We start from the raw sequence: 6,000 nt of genomic DNA, 5'->3' as shown, positions 1-6,000 counted from the left end.
GCTCTGCTGGAGACGGCTCTGCTGGACATGGGGCGTGAGACAAGAAGAATATTCTTGACCAGATGCAGGCATGTGAGTCAGCTCCCTTCAGCTCAGTCCCTCTAAATATCCCTGTGCAGGTCCTTATCTTCTCCCTGCTGTGAAATAGCATCCCTCAGCTAAAACCTCACTAAGCAGAATTTAAGCCAAGGCACATTGCCTTAATTTGGGCACATGAAGAGCAAGCTCCAATCAGTTGCTGAGAGCAAAGTGGGTCAGCCTCCCTATGTTTACCAGCTCACTTCTTTAAAAACTTATGAACTATGTGATTTTCTGTTAAGTAACTTTTGCAAGGAGATTAAATGAAAGCTGGAATATGGGGGGCATTTGGCTGTCCTTGCACTCTGAAAGCAAAGGCACACGAGGATACTTGACTCCTTTGAGAATATTTGTCATTTCATCCAATTGCATCTTTTATTTTCCATTTTCTAAATGAAGCTTTTCAAAACCAATGTCCCTTTCCTCCCTTCTCTGCTCCACTCCCAAATACCTACTGTAACATGCCATGAAGGGCCCTACCTGTCGGAGACTGCTGATGGATAGGCAGGAAGGATGCTGTGGTAGGTTTTGGAAGAGCTGGGTCTCAGGGTACCAGTGTTTTAATCTTCAGCTACTGTGGGTTGACCCTGGCCAGCAGTCAAGCACCCACACAGCCGCTCACTCACTCACTCCCACGCTCCCAGTTTTCTTGCAAAAGCAAGAAAACTTGTGGGTCAAGATGAAGGCAGTTTAATAGGTGAAGGAAAGGGGGAAAAAACAAGTGATGCAAAGGTGACAATCACTCACCACCTCCCACAAGCAGACCGATGCCCAGCTAGTCTCCAAGTAATGGCCACCTTGGAAGCCAAAATCCGTCCCTCTTTTTCCCTTACCCCAGTTTTATTGCCGAGCATGGCACTATATGGTATGGAGTATCTCTTTGGTCAGTCCAGGTCAGCTGTCCCAGCTGTGTCCCCTCCCAGCCTCTTGCCCACTCCCAGCCTACTCCTGGTGGGGGGGCACAGTGAGAAACAGAGAAAGCCTTGACGCTGTGCAAGCACTATTTAGCAATAGCCAAAACACTGGTGTGTTGTCAGCACTGTTTTAGTCATAACCACAAAACACAGGACCATAGGGGGTGCTATGAAGAAAGTTAACTCCACCCCAGTCAGACCCAGTAGAGCTATTCATGAACTGAACTGGTCACATAATGCAGTCTCACTATGGGATATCCTGAAAACAAGCCCTGTTTTACTCGTGAACAAACAGTCCTTCCTGTCTGCCAAATTTACAGGGGCCATCTCTTGAGTTCTCCAAAATACGGGACCCTTTCATGGGTCGTGGCTGCTGCTGGCCTTAGCTCTGCCGTCTCCACCTGCCCTAAACCCAAGGGATGTTGCAGGGGAGCACCAGCATGTGAGACAGAGCGTGCATGGAGGGATGGAGATGACCTTTAGCTGTCCCTCCTCTCATCTAAGGTCTTATCACCTAGAGGTGATTGAAATGCTGGGAATTTCATTTTTGATATCATGGCTCGGGGTCTCGTGACTAACACCACTGCTGTTAGAGAGGCAGCCGGGGATCTGAGCCAGAGCACATTGCCACAGTGGAGAATTTGGTACAGGGAAGACAAAGGGTGAGAGGCTTTTGGAGCTCTCTTGGGAAAAATAATGTATAGGAGAAGCTGTGTGGCCAACTGCCTTCTCACAGCTCAAGACCTCAAGCTCTTTCATCACCTCTTAGTTCATTACACTAACAAATTGGCTTCAAACTACTTGGTAAGTCCTGCCAAATCATATCAAGCCCACTGGAAAGGCAAGATGAACTGTATCTTTCACATTTGCATAGGGGTTTTCAAATGGGAAGGTTGTTAGGTCGATCAAGAACTATTTGTGGTCAACTTTTTTGTGAAAAATAGGCTGTCAAACACTTCAGCCTAATTATAGGGATCCCATTTCTGCCAAGATATAATTAACAATCTCACAGTGATATTAAGTGCTGTGAGAGTTCATTTTGAGATGAAACTTGGCCCGAAAGACCCATGTCCAGGGCTGTTATTTTTGCAAATATGCTTTATAATAGGATAATTGTAATCGCTCTGAACTGATATTTTAAATACATTTAAAATGTCCTGTCTATTCCTAGCCTAGCAGGACTATGCATTTCAAAGCATGGGTTTCTGTCACTTCCAGCACAGTAATTTGGGGTGGCCACTGTCGTTTAGACTCTTATGCAAGGATCAAGGGACAGGATCAAGTGGCAAAGTGTAACTACAGGAAATTAAGCCAAATGCCAGGTAGAATGTAAACAGGGGATGGGGTGGCCTCTCCTCTCTTGCCCCCAACTCGATGTTGACTGTAAGCAGTTAATTAAAGGCATATGTTCAAAGCCATGAGACAGCACTGGGTGGGCACAGCATGGCCCCATTAGTACCCCCCTCCATCGCTGCCTCACTGCCGGCCATGCTAGCAGAGGCTCAGTGCCCTGGGAGCACAGAAATGTAGTTTCGAGAGCAGGGCTGTGAGCTCAGCCATGGGCTGAAGGGCTGGTGCCGGGGTGAACATGCCAGCTCTGTGCATGTGTTTGTGCCTGTGAAGTGTATGGCTCAGCAGCTCAGATCCTGTTTGGTGCCTCTACGACTAACAATACAGCTATTGTTATGGTGATGCTGTTCTGTTTGTTCAGTGCCTTGCCATGACATGATGGCACAAAACCGTCTGGCTCCCCCACACTCTGCCCTGCACCATTGCAGTGGTACCCAGTGAGCTGGGTATCTTCCCAAACGACTGCCCAAAACCAGACCAAAACAAAATGCACCACTTCTGAGACAGGCTAAGTACTGCTTCCCTTCTGCATTTCTAAGGGAACATTTCCAGTACAAAAACCTGGGAAAACCACCTTAAGTTCTCACCTTTCAGCCTACAAGCAACTGCAAGCTGAGAGCAATTTCAGCCCTATTTAAGGGGAAAGCAAAGGATTTCCTTTGCTGGCCTGAAAGCCCTTTATAAGTCAGAATTAAACTATATCAGAGCTATTTACAAAAAGATAAACTCAGGCATTTCGCTCCCTATCTGAAGAAATGAATAAGGTGAAGAAGCTGAAATTAATCTGCATTTATCATCTTCTGGCATTAGAGCTGGCAGGCTAACCTGCTTTTATCTAATTGGACTAATAGCTATGGTTTATTAACATCATTAAATCAGTGCTGTCTAGTAAACTTTTCTTTTATCTCACAACGGTTGCCCTGTCTGCCCTGAAGAAAAGGACCAGTTTCCTAGAAGCACATTCTTCCACATCATGGCTGAATCAGGCGACAGGCACTGACACAGGCCGATTCAGGGTGCAGCACTGATTGTTTTAATGGTGAGGAAGAAGCACAGATTACTGGTTTTGATGAGCAGTGTAACAGCTATTGCTGTGCTGCTGCACTTCGGCTAGTGATGGCTGCAAGCAATCCCTGACAGTACAGCTACCCCAAATCCACCGTAATGCTTGTTAATCTTGCAGAGAGAAGACACAGCTGTAACGAAGGAAAAGAGCAGCTTGATCTGCTTTGCCATAGGGTGTCTCAAAGCAAATGAAGATTTTATATTTATTGGCTTCTTTGATGGTAAAGGATTACAAGGGGAAAGCACCTACTCGTGTTGTCCCTCTGCCACCCTGATGCGTCTGCAGTTTGCCGGGCTGCAATTTGCACGGACTACATTATTAAAGGAGACGCTACATTAGGAAAGAGGGCTGGGCATGCTTGGAGGCACTGAATGACAAGCAAGATGCAAGCAAATAAATAGCAAGGGGAAGAGAAAAGAAAACACAGACCTGAGGAGTGCTAGCCTTGTTGGGTTTGTTATTTGAGATCTGACGGATCGCTTCCCTAACCATTCACGTTTATAATTGGAGCAGCAATGGATGAAGAGAAATCTTCAGTTCCTGCTGATGCTGCCTCTGTTTTCCAGCTGTAACTCTGCTGCCAAGGTAAAGTCTTCTACATTCCCCACACCTGAGCTGAGTTTTGTTTTTTATGGGTCCTGAATATTTACTTCCTCAACAGGGGATGCTGTATAAAGGGCACATCAGTATGGACTAAGGTAAAGAAGTGATAGTATGAAGAAATAAAGGAATGTGAAAATAAATAAAATAGCTGTGCAAGCCATAAGTAGAAGACAGAAGGAGAGAGGAAAAAAATCTTCCTGACTCGAAAGGATTGGAGCATGTATTTTGAAAGATGGGCCCACAAAGACCCAAAACACTGGGGAAGAGGTGAAGGAGAGGAGAGGATCAGGAAACCATCCGCGTTTCTGAATCCCACACATCTTGGGCCTATCTAAAAACTGTGGAGGGACACCTCTGACACCACCAAAGCAAGGTTCACCCAAAGGCTCACATAAAAAGGAAGATTGCTCAGAGTGGCCTTCTGCTCTGTCCCATCCCTTCCCTAACCCAGCTCCACTCCCCTTGCTCCTTCCTCTGCTCAAAGATGTGTTTTGCACAAGCAAGTGGGAGAGCCAGAGCAGATGTGCTGGATCCCCACTACAGCAGTACGGTTATACTGGTTCCAGTATAGTTACATGTAGCTGTATCCCAAAACGGCTGTGGTGACTGCCAGAGCTCCGTGAGGGGGATCTGCTCCCGTTCCCTCGGAGGTCACTGCAGCCCACCTCACCTCCGGCTGTGGCAGGGTGCACGGCAGCCCATGCTGTCAGGCTGCAGACACTGTTTCTCATATCGCCCTTGGGGTGTTCATAGCTGTGGTCGTTTTGTGCATCACCAAGGCTGCCAGTCACTACCAAATGCATTTTCAGAAACAGATCCAGAAAACTTCCACATTCTCAATATTTAGTGTTGCGGATCAGTCAGTGAAATGGTCTGGCTGTATTCCCCTCAACTCCCCTTGCAAATAACACCACCAATAACTGTTAACCAGTGTATCTGTTGTGATGTTTTTCTCCACCCTGAACAGTGAACTCCAGGCACCAGTCAATACCTTGTTATGTTGATGTACATTAGACACAAAAAGCACAGTTGCATCAGTAATGTGGCTTAATAAAAAAAATGTTAATGCACCGTGAAGCCTTTTCTTCTGATGACCACAATAATGACAAAGAGGGAAATTATGGTCATGCCAAACAAAATGCCATTTGCATCAACCTTGTCAATTTTTTTATGTCAATTACTTTGATTAAAGGTTTTTCAGTGGAATTGCTGCCAGAACTTTCATTCTCTGAAAGAGCTAATATTGATATAATGTAAAAATGCCTCTGTCTATATGTTAACTCCTTCTCCCGAGGAAAAAAAAAGGGATTGTTCTGTTCTTCTTCTTCTGTTCTTGTGTAAAGTGTGATGTTAACTCAAAAGCCTAAACTTGGAGCAGCCCAGTGAGGCGAGCTTCTCTGTTTCTCATCGTGGTGAATGACAAGAATTTCAGAACATGAATCGGACACCCTTAAGGACCTTGCTGAACTAGTGCCTAGCTGACTATACTTAAGCACCTTGGCACTGCCAGGACTCACAGATTTTGCAAACTAAAAGGCCAGAAGAGGTGGCCCAAGGTGGGAGACGAAAGTCCCTGTGATTCTCGGTGCCCCTTGCCCAATACCCAGAACATCTTGTCATCTCTCTCTGGTCACTGGCCCATGTTGCCCTATGGGCCTGACACTGTGGTGCTGTGAAGTTATCTCTGTGCAGAATTATTTCTCTTCAGAGTTCATGGCCTGCACCTTCAGAAGATGTTAAATGCCATATAAAATGACTTTCAGTCCCCAAACTAAACTTATCATCAGCTATGTTCTTGTATCCCATGGGTGTAATGATAAAGTAAAATATAGACAGACTCATGTGTTTGTTGTTGCAGGCTCGGCAGTGACAAATGTCTGAATGTTATGTGTGCCAAATTAGAAGTGGCTTAACTCATTTTGCAGGTATTTGCTCTCCAGTGGAGAATACCTTTTCTTTCCATACATTCTTTTCATTAGCTATGATGAT

The sequence above is a fragment of the Gymnogyps californianus genome, chromosome 1 (assembly GCF_018139145.2).
Source record: "Gymnogyps californianus isolate 813 chromosome 1, ASM1813914v2, whole genome shotgun sequence".
NCBI lineage: Eukaryota > Metazoa > Chordata > Aves > Accipitriformes > Cathartidae > Gymnogyps > Gymnogyps californianus.
This window is presented reverse-complemented; position numbering follows the sequence as displayed.